Source organism: Herpailurus yagouaroundi, unplaced genomic scaffold (genome assembly GCF_014898765.1).
Source record: "Herpailurus yagouaroundi ecotype Mexico unplaced genomic scaffold, PumYag 28, whole genome shotgun sequence".
NCBI lineage: Eukaryota > Metazoa > Chordata > Mammalia > Carnivora > Felidae > Herpailurus > Herpailurus yagouaroundi.
In genome coordinates this window covers 136,747,235-136,770,828 of record NW_024412376.1, presented here as the reverse complement: position 1 = coordinate 136,770,828, position 23,594 = coordinate 136,747,235, and the positions used below count along the sequence as shown (strand labels likewise).

Here is a 23,594-nt window from a genome sequence, read left to right as displayed (position 1 = left end):
TTCTTTCTTTCTTTCTTTCTTTCTTTCTTTCTTTCTTCCTTTCTTCCTTTCTTCCTTTCTTCCTTTCTTTCTTTCCTTCTCTTTCTATCATCTTTTTTCTCTTCCTTTTTTCTTTCTATCATCTTTCTGTCTCTATGGTCTTTCTTTTTTTCTTTCTTTTTTTCCTTCCTTCCTTCCTTCCTTCCTTCCTTCCTTCCTTCCTTCCTTCCTATCACCTTTCTTTCTCTTTCTCTCATCTTTCTTTCCCTCTTTTCTTTTTTCTTTTCCTTTCTCTTTTCTTTTCTTTTCCTTTCCTTTCTTTTTTCTTTCAGTAGGCTTTGTGTCCAGTGCAGAGCCCAATGTGGGGCCTGAACCCTTGGATCAAGATCTGAGCTGAGATCAAGAGTTGAACACTCAACCAACTGAGCCACCCAGGGGCCCCCCTGTTTCTTTTACTTTTATTCACATGGCTACTAGAAAACTTAAAATGACCGGCATGGTCTGCATTCCATTCCCACAGGATGACGCCACACTAGAAATTCTGGAAGGAACTCCAGGGTGGTCTGAGGGTCAGGAAAGTTCCTGAATGGGGGAGCGGAGGAGAGGATTTCACCAGAGGAGGAGGAAAGAGCTTTATGTTTGGGGGGGGGGGGGCGGGGAACTATTCTAACTCCCTAGCAGACCAGTGGGCAGGGGCAGGAGGAAGCCACCTGGATCTCATCAGGTGCCTGTTTCAGGTGACTTGTGTGCTCAGGCCAGCCTTCGGTCACCCACAGCACATGGAATTGGGAAGCTGGGATGTGATCTGTCTCCAAGCCCTCCAGCCCTCCTGGAGGAGAGGGCCCTGAGTTTGCCCTGCAAGTCACTGGTCCAGACAGTGGCTAACACGGAAGCATTTTTGCATCTGGGCGAAAAGTCCAAGAGTGACAGCGGCTGTTTCAGTGCTGCGGCACTTTCCTCAGCCCTGACTGTTTGGTTTTCTCAACAATCCTACTCAGTTGGTTTAATTACTGCCAGTGTTTCCCAAATAAGAGTCGTCCAGGGGTTCCTAACAGGCATGAGGTCATGCCAGGTAAGAGGGGAAGCCAGGACTTGCCCCCTGCCCCTGCCTCTGCACTCTGAGCACCAAGCTCCATGGTGTTCCAGCCTCTGCTGGGACCTGGGCCCCACCCCAGCGGCACGCCCCGCCTCGCCCCGCCCGGCAGCTGGCCGCTGGCCGGGCGGGCTTTCCTGGACTCTGCTGTCTGCTCCTGATCCAACAGGTACAGCCCGGAGTCCCTGCCCAGCACCCGGCCCTGGGCCCCAGGCTGTGGAATGTAAGAGAAGCATCCAACAGCCCGCCCTCCCAATTTCCTGCCGGCTGGGGCAGTGCCGCTTGGGTGAGAGGGGCGGCGGAGGCACCGGCTGCCTCCGCACCCTCGCCCGGCGGTGCCCCCGCCGCTCACTCAGGCTTTGCTCCCCTCGGGGCTCGCGGGGCCTCTGCCTTTCGTCCGGCCCTCTGTTTTCTGTTTCGCCCTGGCAAGTTCCATCTGGCACTTAGATCTTATAAATAGCCGCAGCTAGGGTGTGACTCGGGTGGAGACGTGGAGCTGGTACTCCACCCTGAAGGGGAAAAAAGCTCATTTAATTCATTTCTGCACTTGGAAGCCTCTTCCTTTTCGAACGCCAATTAGGCGGCAGCTGCTGGGGACTTTTTTCCTCTCCTTATCCCAAGATGGCCGTCTGATTTTCGGCGCCTGTTGACTTAAGCTCTTACAGGAGGTTGGGTGGGGCGGGCGTGGTAGAACCGCGGCCGCTCTGAAGTGGGCTGGCCGAGTTTTGCTGACTTTCCGCGAGAGCCTGTGGGTGGGAGCGGGTGAGGTTCCCCAGAGGACCCAGCCCTCGTCTGTTTCTTCCAGGACGCTGGGGTTTGGGGTAAGGAGAGGACTTCCCTGGGAGGGGGAGATCCGGCTGGCCAACGCCTCGGGAAGCCCCCCGGACTAGCGCCCTAACCAGATTCCCCACCGAAGGGCTCTGGGCCTCTTGTCTCCTGTAGGATTTGGGGCTCTGCACCACGCATCTGGCATCCATCCTGTGCTGCCTTGTGGTTTATGTTGGCTCTAAAGAGCTGTGTCCTCATCAGTGTTAGTGGGGGTTACAGTGCCCGCCCAGAGTTCTCGGGCGGGTGGCTTGGTTCAATGCACGGAAAGCATTTGGCACGGAGCCTGGCACACAGTGAGGGCGCACAGATGCCAGCTCTCGCCAGCTTCCGTATTAGGTTGAGACACAGAGCCAGATAAACGCTCAAAGAACAGTTCCTGAAGGCTTGCAAGCAACTTATAGGAAGACCAAAAATAAACTGGAGGGTTTCCAGGTATCAGCCAAATGTTAATATCTTAAGTGATTTTTAAAAATGAAAGTATTAGATAATAAAATGTAGACTGCATATCAATACATAATGAAAGCATCACAAGGTAAAATAATGACAAAGAAGCAGAGCGAGGGGGTATGTCAGCAGACAAAAAATGAGAAACACCCAAACAACACTCACCCTCCAGGGATCATTGCTATTGTGAAAACTCCTTGATGTGTGACCTTTTGGCTCCTTTTCTATACATATATTAATTTGCGTGTGTGTGTGTGTGTGTGTGTGTGTGTGTGTGTGTGTGTGTCTGGGCAGGCAGGAGAGGAGGTTCTGATGCAGTCAGCAGAGGGAGTTCTTTGGATTTCTGTGGATGTGCTTGGGGCTTGTGTGACTGAACGGGGGAGACACAGGCCCGGGGTGTGCAGGGAGCCCCACAGAGAGAACAGGGATGGTGAGAGAGGGATGTCATGGCCTTTGTCCTCAACCCTCCTTGGAATCAGGCTTGAGTGTTCTCCAAGGAGATGGGTAGGAGCCATCGTCTAACGGGACTGCCCTCACGAAAGACTGGGAGACTCTGGGCTTAGGCCTCAGCACCCAAATGGCAAGCTGTCCAACAGAGCTGTCCAACAGACTGCCAGCAATGGGCGGTCTCTTTATGGCTCTGTTTGGTGGCCCCCAATGACGGTGACTCACTGAAGAAAAACCCGATGGAGAGCTCTGTGTGGCTCCTGTGGCCAAGACACTGAGGCCCCTTCAGAATCGCCTGGAAATAACAGGGAGGGTTCAAAGAGGGGCTCAGGTCCTTCTGTTTGGCAAGGGGAGCTCGGAGTCATTGGAATTTGGGTGTAAATGTGGATATGATGTCATTATTAGATAATATTCAGTCATTTGTATCATTTCATAAGTAGCTCCTGCATGGTTAAATTAGGATGAAAACATTGCCTTGATTTGATTATTTTTTTATTCGAGTATAATTAACATACAGTGTTATATTAGTTTCAGGTGTACAATATAGTGATTCAACAGTTCTCTACATTTCTCAGTGCTCATCATGATGAGTGTTTTCTTAATCCCCTTCATCTATTTCACCTGTCGCCCCCACCCACCTCCCCTTTATGGTGACCATCAGTTTGTTCTTTAGATTTCAGAGTCTGGTTTTTCTTTGTTTCCGGAGAGTCCATTCCAGCATCTATTAAACAAGAATAAGAAGGAAAGATTCGAAGCAATATCCCAATACTCTTTAGATTCTATCAACTGTGAGACACTATGGATTTTCAAAGACGGCTGACTGCCTTTCATGCCTCTGAACTCCGCCCTTCCTTGGCATGATGGAGAAGGAAAATGAACTCAAGACCCACCTAGTACAGCATCTTAAATCTAATTAGGTACCCAAACAAGCGACTTATTTGAACTCAACGCATCCCAAGTTGCAAAAGTGGGCCAAGTCTCTTGGCTCCTAGGACTACAGCTTTGCCTCCTTCAGGAGCTAGACAGCTGATGCTCAGCAGAGCTGCAGGTATGCGCCAGACCCCGGGAAGAAGCACACCCTCCTGTGTAATGCGAAGGCCACGGTCCAGACTTCATTCTCCCCGGGTCTCAGGGTAAGTGCAACAGCGGAGGAAAATCTAACTACAGAAGCTCGAAACCTCTTTCCGAGTGATAATGCTGCCCAGCAGGGTGCCTTGGGAGAGCTCGATTGTACGTACGTCCCTTCTGTACACAGGGCCTGTGAGTCATGCTCCTTAGGGAAGATCAGAGGAGAGAAAGCCTAGTGGCTGGCAGGTGCCTTAGGCCCTTCAGATAGGTCCTTGTCTCGGGGCCCCTGTGACCTGTGAAGATCTTCAGGGGTCAAACCTCTTATTCTCTCTTCTCTGGGCCCCCTCTTCCCAACTGGAGGGAGTATCACCGTCTCCTCAGAGCACCATTTAATTTCCTCTTCATAGACTAAGCCTTTATCAGATGTCACGATGTTTTGCACCGAGGCATCAATGTCACTGTTCAGAGAGACAGTATTTTGAAACCTGAAGACAGAGAAGAGCGTGGAATAGCTGCAGATACAGACAGTTGATTTCATTCATTCATTCATTTTTCCCTTGAGTGCTTAGAGAAACACTTCAATCCTCTGTCTCCTCTGCTGCTGCGTTGCTCAAGCCAACGTGCTCTCTGAGCTGGACCGGTGCAGTACTTTCTGAATAGTTCTATTTGCTCCCGTTCTTTTTTTAAAAGTCTATTTATTTCTTTTATCAAAAATTTTTTTTCAATTTATTTTTGAGAGAGAGACAGAGAACGAGCAAGCGAGGGGCAGAGAAAAGGAGACACAGAATCCAAAGCAGCCTCCAGGTCTGAGCTGTCAGTACAGAGCCCGACTCAGGGCTTGAACCCACGAACCGGGAGATATGACCTGAGCCGAATTTGGACGCTTAACCAACTGAGCCACCCAGGTGCCCCTAAAGTTTCTTTCTTTCTTTCTTTCTTTCTTTCTTTCTTTCTTTCTTTCTTTCTTTCTTTTAGTTTATTTATTTATTTTTAGAGAGTGACAGAGCACAAGCAAGGGTGGGCAGAGAGAGAGGGAGACACAGAATCCAAAGCAGGCTCCAGGCTCTGAGCTGTCAACGCAGAGCCTGACGCGGGGCTCGAACTCACAAGCCGTGAGATCATGACGTGAGCCGAAGTCGGACGCTTAACCGACTGAGCCACCCAGGCGCCCCATGTATTTATTTCTAAGTTACCCCTATACCCATTGTGGGTCTTGAACTCATGATCCCAAGATCAAGGGTCACATGCTCCTCTGACTGAGCCAGCCAGGTGCCCCTGTTTATCTCCATTCTTGACTTTCTCCAACTATTCTCATCAAGGTGATCTTTAAAATTAAAACAAAAACAAAAACAAATTTCATCTTGTCTCTCTGGATCCCTGCTGAAAGTCACTGACTGGCTTTTTCACTTCCCTCCATTCTCCAGGCTACTGCCTCCTCTCAGGGTCAGCTCCCCCTCCTTTCTGTGCTGCAGTGACCTTGCCTTTCTTTCAGATCCTCAAATCTGCACGAGCCTCCCCTCTGGCTCCAGAACCTTTGCCTGGACTCACCCCTCCCTTTCCCTCTTCATGTAAAATTAACTCCTTTACTTCACATCTCAGTTCAAACCTCGCTTCCTCAGAAAGCCTTTCACAGCCTCCAGGCTTAAACAACTTCCTTGAAATACGTTCTCTTAACACTTGGTGATGTGTTTCATATCACTTAACCAGAGTGGGTGCCTGTATGTTTTTCTGGTTGGTTATTTGATACTGACGGGCGTTAGTCTGTCTCCCCCAGTAAATTATAATTGCATGAAGATTGGGTCTGTGCCTGTTCCCTCTTCATTATACTCTCAGAGCCTAGCACAGAGCCCATCGCAAGAGTGTTCAATAAATGTTTGTCAGATACTTGTCAGATACGTAGACTTGGCTCCCGGGAGTTTGTCATCAGCTAGGAGAGAAACATCCCAACTTATCCTCCAAAGCCCTCTTCTAACGTCATCTTCATTGTGATGCTTCCCTGCCCATTTCCCTTTCCTCGCCTCCCTGGGCAAGAGAAAGCCCCTCCAGCATGTGCCCCAGCCTACTCCGTGTTGCTTAGTAACCCCACATTGGGCTTTCAGAAGACGGGCCTGCCCTCATCCATACTGTCAACTGGACAGCTCCCCCTGGATGCCTGTATCCCTTTGTTCAGGATGCTGTAACAAAGTACCACAAACTGCTTAAAGCAACAGGAGTTTATTTTCTCACAGTTCTGGAAGCTAGAAGTCAAAAATCAAGGTGTTGCCAGGGCCACGCTCTCTCTGAAACACAGAGGAGAGTCTTTCCTTGCCTCTTGTAGATTTTGATGTTTTCTGGCAATCCTTGGTGTTTCTTGGCTTGTAGGTACATCACACCAATCTCTACCTCCATGGTCACCTAGCTGTCTTCTTATAAGGACACCAGTCACATTAGATGAAGGGTCTACTCTCCTCCAGATGACCTCATCCTAATAGTAACCAATTAGATCTATAACTACCCTATTTCTAAATAAGATCACATTTTGAGCTCTTGGGGGGGGTTGACCTGAACATATTTAAAAAAAAATTTTTTAAGTTTATTGATTTGGAGAGAGAGGGAGAGGCAGAGAGAGAGAGAGGGAGAGGCAGAGAGAGAGAGAGAAAGAATCCCAAGTAGGCTCCATACTGTCAGCAGAGAGCCCAACGCAGGACTCAAACTCATGAACTTTGAGATCACGACCTGAGCCGAAATCAAGAGTTGGACGCTTAACTGACTGAGCCACCCAGGTGCCCCACTGAACATATCTTTTTTTAAAGTTTTTATTTGATTATTTTGAAGTTTATTTATTTATTTAGAGAGAGAGAGAGAGCAGTGGGGGTGGGGGGCAGAGAAAGAAGGAGAGAATCCCAAGAGGCCCACACTGATAGCGTGGAGCTCGACTCAGGGCTCAGTGTCACGAACCGCGAGATCATGACCTGAGCTGAAATCAACAATCAGACACTTAGCCTACTGAGCCACCCAGGCGCCCCAAGCATATATTTTTGAGAGACATAATTCAGCTCATAACAAACACGTTATGTAACTCAAATTCAGGTCCCAAATCGCCCTCAGTGTCTTTCCCCCCAAGCCCATTCATCGTCCTATATTCCTTATCTTAACGGGTGGCACCGAGATTCATCTAGAGCAAAAGAGAAAGTCATCTTATTTTTCTCCTTCTTCCATATTGAATCAGTCATGAAGTTCTACTGACTGTCTCTTTAACGTTTTTCATATTCATCCCCAGTGACTCTATTTTAGTTCCTCCATCATCTGTAACCCGGACAATTGTGGGAATCAAGCTGGCCTTTCCATCTCCTGTCTCAATCCTTTTCTAATTCATCCTGCATGCTGCTTCATGAGGGATGCACTTAAAATGCAAAATGACTGTGATACTATGTTTAAAACTCTTCAAAAGCTTTGCTTTGCACATACGGTGGTCCAAACTCTTACGCAAGGCACACAAGATTCCATCATCTTACCCCTACCTTTCTTTTTTTTTTTTTTAAAGTTTATATATTTATTTTGAGAGAGAGAGAGAGAGAGGGAGGGAGAGAGAAAGCACGAGTGGGGGAGGGGCAGAGAGAGGCAGAGAGAGAGAATCCCAAGCAGGCTCTGCATTGTCAGGGCTGAGCCTGATGCAGGGCTCGAACTCACAAACCGTGAGATCATGACCCGAGCCACAGTCAAGAGTCTGTCGCTGAACCAAATGAGCCACCCGGGTGCCCCTTCCCCCTACCTTTCTTAACTCAACTTTTGCTACTGCCTGTCTGCACTCTCTTCTCTAATCATTTTGAACTATTCAGTTTCCTAAACGTAGGAAATGGTTTCCTGTGTTTGAGCTTGTGGTAGAGACGTTTGTCACACTCACAGAACAGCCACGTGTCCCTGTACAGTTCACAACCTGATGAAACAGGTGACTAGTTCTGGCCAATGAGTGGGAATGGAAATTATCTCTGTCACCTCTGTGCTGAGGAATTCACCTTCAATGTGTTACCTTCCAGCTTTCTGTTCCCTGCAGGGCCAGCTTGGAAGCCACATGTTCTGGATGGTAGGGCTATTAGAGCGTATGGACTCTGCTCGTTTCGGGCCTCAAAGGACTGTGTAGAGCAGAGCCTTGCCTATTATTCCTCCTACCCACCCCCGAACCAGCTGACCGGCCTTGGACGTGACTCGAGTGAAAAATAAATCTTAGTTATATTTAGCTACCAAGGTTTCAGGGTCATTTTGTTACCATGGCATAACTTAGGCCATCCTGACTCATGCAAGGGGTTCCCTCCGCCTGGAAAAGTCTTACTGATCCTTCTAGCCCGATGCTGTTCTCTTTTGTGAAACTGATCTGACCCATTGCCCCTGCACCTTGTCTATAATGCCAACGTGGTCCTTATCACCTGTTATCACAATCATTCAATACCCAGTGAATCATGAAATAGTAGATGGTGTGTGCCTCGAGGGCAGGGTCTGTGTGCTGGTCAGCTGTCAGGTTTTTATCTCCAGCACCCCACAGGGTGTTGGGCATAAAGGGGGTACCCAATCCAATAAATAATGAATGAATGAATGAATGAATGACCTGACTGCATGTAATCTGTCAGTAGAGAGTGATGGGGAAGGCCTCAAGGAACATGAAAACATCGCGTGGGACTCCGTGGCCTGGAGACACGAGGAGTCAGTGACTGCAATTTTGAGCTCATGCCATGTTCGGAGCAACATGGCCTCTATGATATATATCCCTGAGGCTTCAGTGAGTGAAAGGATTATAGACGATAAAACTATCGTGTGCAATCAGGAAGTTTAAAAGGGAGTCCAAAAAGTACTTTTAACTCATGAGCGAGTACACTAGAGTGGAATAAAAATGCGCTTTCTTATTGGCAGAAAGTGATGATTTAGGGGGTGCCCCAGGTGGCTCAGTTGGTGGAGCAGCCGACTTCGGCTCAGGTCATGATCTCGCAGTTTGTGAGTTCGAGCCCTGCATGGGGAGGATCGCGGCTGTTGGTGGAGAGCCCGCTTCAGAGCCTCTGTCTCCCTCTGTCTCTCAAAAATAAATAAACTTTTTTTTTTTTTAAAAAAAGAAAGTGACGATTTAGGAAATACCATTGCATGTTTTTGACACAGCCAGAACGACTGTCAAATTAAAATCGTGTATAACTGGCTCACTGGAAGAGCATGAAACCGGGATTGTGAACCAAATGGAACTCTTCCCCTCTTTCTCTCTCTCTCCATCTGTCTATCATCTCTCGCCCCTGGGAGCAGTAGGGGCAGATCCAAGTTTTGTGGGGGCCCCCGTTGTCTCCTTCAATTTTATTCGATGGCGGCGGCAGCCCTCTCCCTCCAATGATGACTTGGGCCAGTGAACTTGCTGTCGTGCTCAGATAATACAATACTCCTTTGAGTTGCAAAGAAGTAGCCTGCCTTCGGACCTTGACATTCTAAGTCCCAGGTAATAGTTAAAACTCTGAAACTGATTTAGCCCGAAATCTTTTCTTCTCCCTTGGCTCAGACCCGCCTCATCCTGGAAGCCTGCCCTGGGAAAGGGGGCAAGGCCCTTCTCCTCGCCTCCCCCTCTGCTCACCTCCTCCCCCTTGCTGGCTGCTGCTTCCCTCCGTGCTTGGAATGAAGCCCAGAAAGGGGAGAGGTAAGGGAATAAGATCGTTCTCACGTGGCTGGGTGGCCTAAGCCCTTTGGGCCGGCAGCTGGCCTCCATGGGGTGGCCTGGCAGATGATTAAAGCTGGCCCTGTCACGGGCTCTGCAGAGGCCTCCAGCTGGGCCCCCCGTCTCCTGTGGTTCCCTTGACCCAGGCTGAAGGTCTCTATCCCTCTGGGTGGTCTCATATGACTCCTTCCCCAGCTCCTGGGATTCCGGAGGTATAACGGCCAGCCCCTTTCTGCTGAGGTCTTCTGTTCATGCCTACAGGCCCCGAGCCCACCCCACAGTGCCCCACACCTGCGCCCTTTCCCACGGGGACCACATCTGGTCTTGGGACACTCCCCTTGCTCTGCCACCAAAGTAGTATCCGCCACTGACGTTTAAATGTCTCTCGGGGCGCCTGGGTGGCGCAGTCGGTTAAGCGTCCGACTTCAGCCAGGTCACGATCTCGCGGTCCGCGAGTTCGAGCCCCGCGTCGGGCTCTGGGCTGATGGCTCGGAGCCTGGAGCCTGTTTCCGATTCTGTGTCTCCCTCTCTCTCTGCCCCTCCCCCGTTCATGCTCTGTCTCTCTCTGTCCCAAAAACAAATTAAAAACGTTGAAAAAAAAAATTAAAAAAATAAAAAATAAAAAAAAATAAATGTCTCTCCCGCCGTTCCGTGTGCTTTAACGTGTGCTATCTCAGTGAACGCTCATAACCTCCTACGACGTGGGTAGATCTGGCAGGCCACGTCCGTGAGTGTTTATTTAACAGCTTCTGCCTTAAGTTCTGCTGTCACAAAACACTGCAGGCACCTTTCATCTGTCACTGATTTTGATTACAGACCTAGGAATGCACAGATTAAGGCTTTCCCTTAGCTTGCCTGTAAACTCACCGCGAGTCTCAGGGCCGATCGGTAATATCTCTGGAATGGACTCATCAACACCAAGGTTCCTTCTCACCCTAAAATTCTGTGACTTAAGAACTCATTCTAGGATAAGGAATTGCATGTAGGTGTTCAGGGTAGGAGGTAAGAAAAGGCTAGTTGGGACCTAGGGCATGGAGAAGCCTGGACAGTGTGGATACAAGTAGCCCTGAAAAGTCTCGAGCATATTTAAGTTCTGACCAAATGATCATTAAAATGTCTCAAGACCTAGGTGTCTATTGTTTCTTTTACAATCCTAATGAGAGATCTCAGTAAAAAGAGAGGTTTTCACTCTTGGTTTTGGCTCAGGTCCTGATCTCATGGTTTGTGAGCTCGAGCCCCACGTCGGGCTCTGTGCACTGACAGTGAGGAGCCTGCTTGGGCTTCTGTCTCCCTCCCTCTCTGCCTTCCTCTCCTTGTGCTCCCTTTCTCTCTCTCCAATAAATAAATAAACTTAGAGGAAAAACAATTTTAAGAAAAGACTATAAAATTCAGCATGAAAATGAATATTGATTTGGAATGAAAAGAAAAATTTCCCGGAAGTCTTCTCATTAGCTTTATAGTGAATCTGCTTCAAAGCGAAGGCGGCTTGGTCTGTCTTGTTCAAAGCTGTGTCCTCTGGACTTAGAACAGTGTCCGGCACATAGTAGGTGCTCAGGAAATACTCGTAGAATCAAAGGGTGATTGACACTAGAGAACTGGTTAAAGGAGACAGCAAGAAGAGGTAGGAAGCGTTTCCGTAACTCGCCCCTAAACGCAATCAGTAATCACGAGAACTGGATTTGAACGTGGGTGTCTCTCCCCTCCTCTCTGGGTTGGTGACTGCACAGCTAGACTCTGTCCCCAGCCTCCCTTGCAGTCGGGGTGATGTGACCATATGACAAAATTCTTGCAAGTTAAAGGTGAGCAGACATCAAGGTGCTACGTTGTGGCTTGAGCCTTAAGATGATGGGTACGCCTCGTCCCCACACCCCCTTTCTACCTGCTGGCTAAACTCTGGATATGGGGCTGATTCGGTTTGACAAGAACACGGAGGGGTTGGCAGAGTCACCACTTGGAAAAAACCATGGTTCCCGAATGATCACAAAGAAACAGAGCTCCTCCAGTGACCTGCACGGTTCACGTCAGGATTGTGCCTTGACGGACAAATAACCCTCTTTGTCCTGTAAGCCACGGTGTTTTGAGACCTCTCCGTTTTAGCGTCACACTCGTACCATTTTTCGAACGCAGGCCCTTGGCATCACACTGTACTTTCTCCGAGCAACACTGCCAGAAATGGGGAGAGGGGTTCATTTGCAGTCTGCCTGACAGACGCCTTGTGTTTTTCTCGTGGCTGTCCCTCACTCTTCCTTCCCTGGGAATGAATATAACCGTGGCCAGCTATGTGCCTGGTACTGTCCTGAGAACCTTCCACGAAAAGACTTATAGTGCAGACAGTACTATGATGTCCATTTTACACCTGAGGACACTGAGGTGCAGGGAGGTTAAGCAACACAGCTAGGGAGAGAGCTGGGATTTGGACCCGTGCGGGTCGCTTCCAGTGCTTACGCGGCCAGTCGCCTTGGCATGTTCTTCTGACCCCCTTGCTTCATTTCTTTTGCTGTCCTCCCGTCCTTCAGATCCATTCAATTCTCCCATCGTGAATAGGCCAACAGAAACATCAGCTGGCCATGAATAAAAAGAAGTTTCTGCCTCTTTCTCTCTGTCAACGGTTCCACTTTTTACATCTCTTTGGTGTCTTCATACAGTGTTGGGAACTCTTGGGTCTGGGGAGTGCCATCAGCCGGCATTACATCAGGCACACCAGGCACAGTGAAGAGAGCCCCGAATCAGAAGCTGGAGTTTCCATGTCTTGGCCTGGCTCTGCCGTGGCTTTGTGCGCAGCCTTGACCGTGGCACTCCTCTCCGTAAAGTGACAGGCATGGACGGTCTCTAAGGTTCCTCATTGCTCTGAAATCCATAACCCGTGAGTCTTTCCTTCCTTGGTCCACCGTCTGTCCTCTGGCAGTGCCGGTCCATTTGCAGAAGACCAGGGAGCAGGGAGCAGCGCTGTATTTGAGATCTTGAAGGACACCTCGTGGTGCCACTGGAGTCGGAGACGCAAAAGGAAAAGATGAGGGTAAGTCGGACTCTGTCAGTTTCCTGGCAGTCCAGCCATCTCCAGGCTCAAAGGTCTCCCGCGTACACAGGTGCAAATGAAATAATATTCGAGAGTAAGAATGGGGACAAGGAAGCTTCCAGGCTTGGAGAGGGAACATGAACCCACTGACCAGTGAAATGATCCCCAGATCATTCCAGAATCCCAGTTTGCCTGCAAGCGGGGACAGCATGCCCTCCAAGAGACTAACAGGTAAATGCAGCTCCAGTGCCTATGAACTTCTGTCAGTCATGGCAAAACACGGATCTGCTAAAAGAGTCTGGGAAAGGAGAATCTGAAGATGCGTGAATGAGTAAACAAAATAAGGGGCAAGGCAGTTTCCCTCCTGTGAACATCTTGAGCAATCAGACAGCTCTCCAAGATGGCGTAGATGAATCTCCCCGTCACTACTCCATGCTGAATTGGTCATGGCTTGAAGATGTGTAGGTTATGGGAAAACTTTGAGTCTGGCTCTCTGCTGAAATCAAACTTTTCCTCCTCCCTGATTTTTACCGTAGTCACTCTTCTGGAAATTACTTGCACGTGGTTGATAGAGTATCAGTTTGGGGCTAAGAAAATGGTAGCCAGGACCCATTTGGTCATATGATGAGCAGTAACAGGAAAAAACAGGGAGAAGATAAAACCTAAAACTGGGTGGGCCTCTGCCAAGGGGAGGATGTCTAGTGCCCTTTTGCTTTCTCAACAAAATTACGAAATTATGCGCTTTGACTCGCGTGGCTAAGCAGATGTTCTCTTTGCTGCGAATCTGTTAGCTCCTTGCTTACTCTGCCGAGTGGGTGGTGCAAAAAAAGATGAGCTGCAAAGAAGGAGCCGGCAGTGACAGGAAAAGACACGGGGCGTGAGAGGTTAGGAGCTGAGGGACAGCGACCCTGAATTGAGATGAAAGGGGCTTCCGAAGGAGCAAACCTGCAGCATGTTTAGTTAACGTCTTTCCAACAAAGGAGAAATTTTGTGCAGCCACAGATCGTTTGCAATTCAAAGAGCAAGAGGCAAACCGAGTTGAGAACATACTTTGTGTGGAAAGGCATTCATAGTATCCATGCCCCAAATACCTCCCACCCAAGGGAAGTCGTCCGGTACATTTGAGAGCTTTTCACTGACTTGGGGCCCTCAGTGCCGCCATTTTTCCCTCTTTCTCCCTCTCTCCCTTTCCTCTTCCCCCTTCCATACTGGTTGCCTGCCTGTCACTTCAATTCAGTCCAGCCATCTGGAACCTTCCCTACTAGATAATATCTCCACCTCAAATTAAAAAATGGCCCTTTCCTACTTGATCAGAGCCCTGGTATCTGGATGGTTGAGGAAGATTGCTGAATGGCAGTGTGAGGTGGAGATTTCCTGGGGATTTCAATCACCTTGCTCCCCCTCTACCCTTCGTGATAAAGGCTAATCAGGAGGGGAATGAAAACAACACGCAATCTGACGAGAAATGAGGAATGGGCCAGATGCAACCCACAGAGGCTGGCTGAGATTTCAATTTTCTTACTGTAATGAAAACTGCATTTCCATGAACGGTTGCGGTAGAAATTACTTACCGGTGGTCACCTGTGATAGCATCACCCCGTGGCTCACGTGGTGGGCACGGATGCCTCCAGGGACGCTTGCTGAAGCTCCTTCTCGTGATCACCTTCCACGCGGTCCTCAGGATGCCGCAGATGGGCAGAGGCGGCGCTTTCGTGTGGGAAACGAGTTCCGATCCGTAATATGATGGTGATTTAAAACAGTAGTTCCTTCTCCTGCCCTTTCCCTGTGACCTTTCCTTCACGGTTGGAAGCTGTGATTTTCTGCTGGGGTCCTGCAGGATGCCAGATGGAGGTCAACCGTAATAAGTGATGGCATTACGTTCAGGTACCTGCTACGTGCCAGGCAGTGAACTGGTGCGTCTTTTACGTTCTCCCTCATCATTTCCATTATCCTGTGCACCAAAGATTGTCCTCCAGTGCTCTCCTTTCCTTTCTTCCTTAATAATATAATTATACTTTTTTTTTTCTTTAAACGAGGCACATGAATTCCTACAAGAAGACCACATAGCCCAGCCTCCCCTGTGGCTACGTGTGCCCATGAGGTCATTGTGTTGGAAGCAGAAGTGTTCTGTGCAGTTCTGAGGAAGTGTCCTAAACAGGAAGAAACATGCCCCTTTTTTTTCTCTTCTTTTCTATGCCAGTTGGAACGTGGATGTGATGGCTGGATGTGAACAGCCTTCTTAGACCATGAGGTGGAAACCACTTGTTGAGCATGGTAAAGCAATGAGAAGGAGCTAGAGTCGCTGATGATTGTGGAGGAGAATTTTGAGGGTTTTGGTCACCTGATCTGATCCTGTCCCACCAAAAGCACCCAGTAAGAAAGTCGTAGAATGAGGTGTTGGGGAATATGGGCTCTGGGGTCAGATACACCCGGATTAAAAACTTACCTCTCCTACACTTATCAGCTCCATGATCTTAGGCAAATTACTTAACTGTTCTATGTCTGATTCTTCATTTGCAAAATCAGTATAAATAAAAAGTAAGCAAAAGGGATTTGGGGAAAAATCTTTAAAAATTTTCAGCATAGTGCCTGGCACATGGTCAGTGCATGACAAAGGATAGATAGTATTATTCTAATATTATAGATGAGGAAACAAACTTCAGCAAAGTTAGGAAACTTCTCCAAGGCCATGAACACAGATAAATAACAGAGTACTAGATCCGGAAGCTCCCGAGTTTTCCATGACATTGACCACCATGGATGCCCAGATGTCACCATGAAAAACAAGGGAAAAAAATTGAACTCTTTTTTATACTTTCTAGTGAGCACATGTACATGTGCGCGCGCACACACACACACACACACACACACACACACAACACACTTTAGGTAGTTCAGTGCATTCTTCGAATGTAAAATTAGCAGTTTTACAAAAGAATCTACCAAAATGGAAACGTTTGTTTGAACTAACATGTACTAATATCACTAGGTACAAAGTTTCCAGCAAGCTATGCTGCTGTCTGCTGACCCCTCAGGGTCACCTGCTGGTGATCAGTCCCCTGTGACATGGTCACATTCTGCATTTCCTTGTGTCCACACCGAGCTCAAGCTCATTTTTCAATTTGCAGATGAGTTGAGCTCAGAATATCAGTCCTTAGTATGTCAAGTCTGTGCAGTGGTGTCCTTCCGACCCAGACTTTCTGTCAGACCAGGGCTAAGGTTTGGATGGGATTGTTTTATGGCAACTGTGAGCTTCTAACAATGAGGGTGGCTCAGTGGCCTATAAGTCAAAGTGGATGATTTGAGAAGGCTGTGAACTCTATCAAGGCAGGGACTGTGTCTGTTTTGCTCACCGATGTATCTCTACTCAGAAGGACTTAATCACTATGTACTGAATCGTGTTTGGATGAATGAGGGCTCTCAGGATCACCATGCAATAAACCATCATGGCTGAATCAAACCACTGAACTGATGCTCACTGGACTTCCCCATGGGGCCCAAGTATGGGGGTCGCTTGTCCAGCACCCAATCCTACCATTCCAATTGTACTCCTTCTGTCTTTTAGGGAGCTTCCCACTATGGGCTGCTTTGGGGAGGGCAGATGGTGGAGGGAAGTGCCTGCTCTTATAAATCAAAGTGGTCAGATCCTCTCTCTGGGAGCTTTGAATTCAAACAACTGTTGCAAGGATGTAAGATGATTGGAGGCTGTTCACTGCAGGACCTGGATGGAGTGTAGGCCATATGCTTCTGCTCTGAGTTTTGCTGTGTCTCCTTCAACCTTGCCTTTACCAGCTCCCTTAGTCCTGCCCACGTTCCCACCCTCGACTTCAAACCTCCCACAGATTCTGATGTGCCTTAAAGTCATTGAATAATCCCCAGCCCCTTTGTTTCTTAAAATAGCTTTCAAGCAAAATTGCAAGAGGGATTTTGCTGCTAATCTTGGTCTTCACTGATAGACCTAAAGCTTATCTGGTAAATTTCCAAATAGCAACTTGGGAGAAGTTGTGCAGTCAAGGCCAATATTTTTCAATTTGAAATATGGAGACTGAAGTAATTGGAGAAGGTGACAGTGACTATTTTTGAGATGATTATTAGGAGCAGCTCTTTGGCACTGAAAAAGTTGGAGAGAAGTGAGTTGAAAACTGGCTCCATGGCTAAATATGGTGCCAAACACCTAATTTTACAATTGTCGGTGAATTTTTTCTCATCAACAAAGAATGTACTTTGGCATGTTTCTCTCCCACCCTCACAGGATGGTCATCGCTGTGCTCTTCACATGTTGTGAGAATTCTGGGTCATTTTCTCAAGTTTGGAATTGTGGATGTGGCCATGGCCGTGGCTGTTTCCAGACAGAAAACAGTGGAATCCTGGAAAGAGTCAAACAATCAACTGTGATTTTGTACTTCGATCCAGATGAATTAAGCAAGCAGATCCTTTGGGTTTTACACATCTATGAAATATCAGGCCCTCATGTTCTCCTTTTGGGGTGTTCTTCCTCAAAAAGAATGCACTTTCACTATTTAAATCATATCAGTAAATAGTCATATTGTGTCTTATGGTTTTTTGGTCCTTCTGTCTTAAAAAGAATGATTTCAAGAATGAAGTTTCACATGCCGATTTGAATAGTTTAATTTTTGTTGGAATAATTAGTTCCCTTCCTTCTCATCTTTTTCTGAACCCACTGGAAAAAAAAAAAAAGACAAAGGAGAGAGGCAGAGAGACACCAAAATAACATCTTTCCTATTGATAAAGCTGACATTGGAGAAAGTGGAATATATCTGTGGCCAAATGGACTTCCTAATCGTGAGTGCACGTGCTGGCTGCACCAGCCGATCTGGTCAGAGGCAGAAGCAGACCACTGCTGGCCTCCACACACGGGAAGCGTGGAGAGCTTTACTGTTGTGCTTGCCATGGGTTTGACAGCCATCTAGAGCATGTTTTCTCTGCTAGTTCCTACAAGGAAGAAGAGACAGGAAGGGGCTGGGCTGTGCATGCTTGGTTTCTTCCCACAGATTCCTCAATTAGGTAAGTCCCTCTGCTGTCCAGGGGAGGGGTGAAGAAGGGCTCCAGGGAGATACTCTGCTAATGGGGTTCATGCTGCTGGGGAAAGAGCTCCTGAGTGGGAAGAAGCACCCTCCCTAAGAAAGTCTTCAATGACAAAATCGATTGTAGTAGGCATTTTTTATTTACCAGTTTTGATTTCTAACCCCCTCTCCTCCTCACGTCTCGTTGAACATTCTAATTTGAGCAAGAGAAAAAACTGCATAGTAAAAAGAACACTGGAGACCTGGGTCCTGGTTGGGCTGGTGGGTAAGTCAAAGGGGCTCTCCGGGTCTTGCCTTCCTGCAGTCTGAGAGTGTAGGAGAGGTTGGTCCTTGCTAAAGCCAGTCTTATGGTCTGCCTCCCATACCTTTCCTTCCGGGAACCTTGCCTTCTCTTGTATTTTCAACTTCTTTTCTCCTCAACTGGGTTCTTTCCATGTGCTTTTAGACATTTACAGATCCTTCCCACTTAAAGACAATATCCTCACTTGACACCTGCCCTTTCTAGCAGCTTCCTTATCTCTGTGTCTTCTGTTTTTAATAGAAAACTTCTTTAAAATGTTATCAGAATGGGCTGCCTCCTTCATCTACTGATCAAAGTTACCTGGCTTCTGTCTTCTAGCCTTATGATACCTCCCAAATGATTCTCACGAAGGTGGCCAATAATCTGCAGCTCAATCCAGTGGACATTTTGGTTCTTATTGTACTTGATTTCTCAGCATTATTGACACTGCTGACTGGTCCCTGCTTTTCAGAAATCTCATTTCCCTTTGTTTTCCTGACATAACACTTTCTTGGTTATCTGCTTCTGAAGGCGAATTTTCTTCTAGTCAGCTAGATCTTGGAGTTCTGCAATACCCAGGTCCTCTCTAGATTTCTCTTTATTTTCTTTCAGTAAAAGAATGGTTAGACAATATATTTACCCAACACATTTTTATAGGCCCTTATTATGTGGTAGGCACTATCTTAGGCGTGGAAAATTCATGCCTAAGAAGTTATTCCGTGGAAAAAAATATTCCATGCTCTGATGGAACTCCCACATTCTAGTGAGAGAAGAGAATCAATCAATAGGAAAGTAAGTATATATCAGGTAGTGATAAGAGCTATGATGAAAAATAAGTTGAGGCGAGGGAATGCATATGTGTGTGGGAGGAGGTGAAACTATAGTTGTATGGAAGGGGAGGGCAGAGTCCTGAAAGAACTGCGGGACTAATTTTGCTATCAGAAGAACACTGTCATCATGCGATGGGTTAGGAAGTGTTCCCCTCTACCATATTTTGGAGGAGATTGAGAAGGATTGGTATTAAATTTTCTTTAAATATTTAGTAGAATTCACCTGTGAAGACATCTGGTCGTGAACCTTCTTCCAATGGGAGGTTTTGATTACCGATTCACTCTCTTGTAATAGGTCTGTTGTGGTTTCTATTTCTTCTTGAGTCAATTTAGGTGATTGGTGTGTTTCTAAGAATTTGCTATTTCATGTAGATTATCTGATTTGCTGGGGTACAGTTGTTCACTGTATTCTCTCCTCATAATTGTTATTTCTTTCAAGTTGATTGTAATGTCACCACTTGCATTTCATTTTATTTCTTTTTTTTTTTTCCTCAGTCTACCTAAAGGTTTGTCAGGTTTTGAAGTGCATGACTGAACCATAGAGTTATCTAGTGGCAGAGCATTCTAGGCAAGAAGACAAATAATATGAGCCAACATTTACTGAGAACTTTTCTGTGCATCAGACATTTATTCCAAGTGCTTTCCCAGATAGTAAGTGTAGTAATTCATTGTCATCATCGTCATTGTCTTCGTCTCACTTTCCAGATGACAAAACAAGGGCATAGGAAGAGGTGAATGGATTGTGGAGATCCCATGTCTAACGGGGTAGAGCCATGATTTGTGGCAACCCCATATCTACCTCCACACTCTTTTTTTCTTTTAAGTTTATTTTGAAAGAGACAGAGATGGAATGAGTAGGGGAGAGGCAGAGAGAGAGGGAGAGAGAGGGAGACTCTCAAGCAGGCTCCACACTGTCAGTGCACAGCCAAAGGCAGGGCTCGAAGCCATGAAACCACGAGATTATGACCTGAGCCGAAACTGAGAGTCGGATGCTTAACCAATTGAGCCACCCAGGCACCCCACTACCTACACATTCTTACCTTACCTAGTCTATGAGTCCAGTGATAAGAATTATTATCAGAACTGATACCAAACCAAAGAAAAAAACACAAAGCCTCATCTCCTAGGTCTCAGTATATCATTTTTCTTTTGTGAGAAAGATTTGAGAAATGTGTCCTTTCCAGCTCGGAATAAGAATGGTACAATAATTTCACCACCTAATTTTACTCCCCAGCTGGTTCCAGGATATTAATAACTAGGGCTGGACCATTCCTGCTACATTTTGGTTTTCTTAAAAATCTCCAGCTATTTTCTAATATATGCCATTTTATAAAATATATTTTTCCCAAGTACTTTTTCTTCCTTCCCAGGGAAACAAAAGTATGTTTTCACAGCACACAATCCATATGCTTCTGATTTACTTGTACTCAAATCTCAAAAATGTTGCTTTATAAGAGCTATTTTATTCCTCTTCAAAGTGACTTGAATAAAAGTTTCTTAACATGTTCTTCCTCTTGAACACTACGTGGTATTTTGCTAGGGAAAGAATATTCTGTTATCACCATAACTTGATTGGTTCAAAACCAAAAGCCAAAGCTTCTTAAAAGGCCCTGGAAAAACATGCTTCCCCATGCATAACTAAATCATGGGATGATTCAGAACCTCTAGGCAACTAATGGTATAGGTTAAGGGTGATGATGGTTCCAAAGAGACAGAAAAGTTTTTAATCATTGGCAATTCCTATGCACCCCACAGTGGAATTGTATTTTTTCTTCTCTGTATACAAAAAAAAGTGGTGAGTGGGAGAAGAAATTTCTCTTGTCAGCTTGAGCTTTAAAAAGAAGAAGGAAGTATGGGGTGAGTGGATGTTTTTAAGCTCAGGCATATGTTAGAGGGGGAGGAAATGAGACTGAGTGAGAAACAAAGTGCTGACGCTGAAGATCCTCCATGGCCTCAGAATGACCCAGGAATCTCACCAGTTCCTATAACAAATGCCACATGCTAAGAGCAAGTTTTGTCAAGGAAGCACTGGCACTGAGTGGAGTCAGCAGAATTAGGAGTGGTGCCAACCAGGGCTCCTGTGTAAGGGGAGAACTTAATTTCCATCCAGCCATCCAACCATCCCTCCCTCCCTCCCTCCCTCCCTCCCGATTTCCCTCCCTTCCTTCCTCTATCCTTCCCTCCTTTCTTCCTTCCCTCCCTCCATTTCTCCATCCATCCATCCCTTCATCCATCCATCCCTTCTTCCATCCTTCCATCCTTCCATCCATCCATCTATCCATCCATCCATCCCTCCCTCCCTCCCTATTTCCCTCCTTCCCTTCCTCTATCCTTCCCTCCAGCCATCCATCCATCCATCCATCCATCCATCTATTCCTATTTCCCTCCCTCTCTTCCTCTATCCTTCCCTCCCTCCTTCCATCCATCCATCCATCCATCCCTCTACCCATCCCAGAAACACTGAGGAAGGAAGGCAGGAAGGGTAGAAGGGAATGGAAATTAAATTCCACTGATCACTTGCTATGCAAACAATGACAAACAGGCTTAATCTCAGAACAAGGCTGATGGATTGGTAGTGTTTGCCTGGAATGCTGTATTGAGAATGATTCTGAGTTCCGATCTGTCTTCTGTAGCAAGGAGTATTGGGATCAATTCAGGGATATTGGCTATGAGCATGACTGGGGCAAAGGTCTGCAGCTACACACATACTCAGAACCACCATACTGTGCCACACTCCAGCTCAGGGCTAGTTAGGGGAGGAGACAAAGGACATTTCTCCTGATACTCACCGAGGGTGGTTGGGAGAGAAGAGCTGGCCATGGTTAGGGGGCAAGGGTGGGATTTGGGAGATGAGGGCTTGGCCTGGGCAGTCCCTGTCACTCTGCCTGGAAAAGCATTAACGATTTGGATGCTAGTGAACCTTTTTCTGCTCTGAGTCCTGCCGTGTTTTACACAGTGTCCTGATCCCTTAGGTCCTGGTTACTGTGCCCAATAAGTGAAAGCTTTCCTGGGTCATCCGCTGAAATGCTGGGAAGTCCAAAGAGGTGAGGAGCATAGCTTTGCCAGTGAGACTGTCCCGGAGTTCAACCCCCCACCACTGAGAAGCACCTTGCACTCCCAGAAGCCTTCCCAGGCTCGGTTTTCTCATCTGTAAAACAAAAAAACACCCACCCCTACAGGACTTCAGTGAGGATTAAAATATGATATAAAGGGCTTGGCCTCTAGTAACACTTTCTAAATAATTCATATTTTATAAAAATGCTCTCGGCTTTAATTTGGCTTCAGGCTTTTGATCAGACAATAATATTTATTATACACTTAGTAGGTATGAAAGGGGACAGAAAGAGGTCTGAAGTCTAGGGTGACAGGTAAGACACACACAGAATAGAAAACTGTGGGATCAGGGACAAGTGGCTTATTTCTACCCGACATCTGGAAGAGGTAGAGAATCTGAATAGGGTGTACATTTGAGGACAAACAGCGGAGTGACTTCCCTTTTCCTAGCTACGAATTTGGGATATTCTTCTCTTTTCCTGTTTGGGCTTTTGTGTTCCTCAGAGAGGAGACCTCTAATTCTGAGAAGTGGGCAAGAGGAGGTCAAACTGCTGCTCACAAAACAATGACTCAAAACCCTGAGTCTTTTCCGGATTTACCTACTTTTAAAAACCAAAAATCCTTTGCCCCCCCCCTCAGGCCTGCTGGAGGAACAGGGGCTCCTGTGGCTTTCTGGCAAAGGCAGTCAGGGTGTGAGGAAACCAGAAGGAACCAAAACACAATGAGAAACCCCGTTCAGCCGACCACGGAAAAGTCCTCTTTGTTGTTTGAAATTTTTATCTTGTTTGTGGCAAATCTAATGATTCAGTAACGACCACAGCTGTGTTGGGGCCCACGAATTTCCTCAGAGGCTTCCCCCCACCCCCACCCCCCACTTGAGAGCAGGAACAAGGCCAGCTGGGTAGGCCACCCTCCTCCAGCTCTCTTCCCAGTCTCTGCAATGTGTTTGGGACAAGCAGCGCTTGGGGCCGCCCGTCCGGAGATTTTATCCGACCTCTCCTGAATCTAATTCCGTGGGGGAGGAAGCGAAGTAAAACTGGCTGTTTTAGGTTCATGGACGATGCGTTTCTGGGCATGAGGTTCAGCTCTCTGTATCCTGCTGTTGAAGTAAGTTTGAGAGAGTCAAATCGTTTCTCACTGTGGTCCTCACTGTGGTAATGACAGAGAGTCACAGAGAAGATTCCGGTTTCCCAGACCCCGCCGAGGGTGGGGGGCAGCTGGCACCTGGCAGCAACCGCCTGCTTGCCTCTGATTTCCCTGGGTCAGCGCCTCCCTACTGTGTGCGCTGGGCCAAGGAGCAGCAACAAGAAGGAAAGACAAGGCAAGGTGGCCGCCGAGGGGCTCGGGGTCCTGCATGATCTCAGCGTGCAGCTGCAGCTGGCGTGGGTGCGGCTCCCGTGGGGAGGCCCTGGGGGCTCGGTCTCACTGGCATGCTAATGTCCCTCCCTGCCTCACATGCCTCATCTGGGAAATGAAGGCATGGGGGTGTGTATGTGCGGGGGTGGGGAGGGTGGGGAGCTGTGCATTCATTCATTCATTCATTCATCCATGGATCTGTTTGTTTATTCATCCACGTAACTTTTTTTTTCCCCCCACACATGGATTCTGTGCTAGGTGCTGGGGATGCAGAAATGAGTAAGATTGGGCTCCTGTCCTCCTGGGATCACAGTCTTATGGGCAGGATAGGTAAATACGCAAATAAACCCAGAAAAGTCATCTGCGTGGTAACAGGAGTGTAAGGTTCCCAGCCCTGTTTAGAGATGTCGAGATAGCTCAACGGAAAGGATGAGTGAAGGATGCCAAAAGCGTGGAAGAGTATTCCAGGGGGAAGCCTAGATCTTGCAAAAG

The 23,594-nt window shown here is 47.3% G+C and overlaps 1 long non-coding RNA gene across 1 annotated transcript; it reads left to right on the top strand.

Annotated features, from left to right (window-relative positions):
* Positions 1-1,268: 1,268 nt before the first annotated feature.
* On the top strand, positions 1,269-23,206 carry LOC121037019 (uncharacterized). The gene is made up of 5 exons (XR_005793575.1): positions 1,269-1,893; positions 3,465-3,924; positions 12,427-12,537; positions 16,790-17,562; positions 21,665-23,206. It is a non-coding gene; the product is annotated as an uncharacterized LOC121037019 (long non-coding RNA).
* Positions 23,207-23,594: the final 388 nt, after the last annotated feature.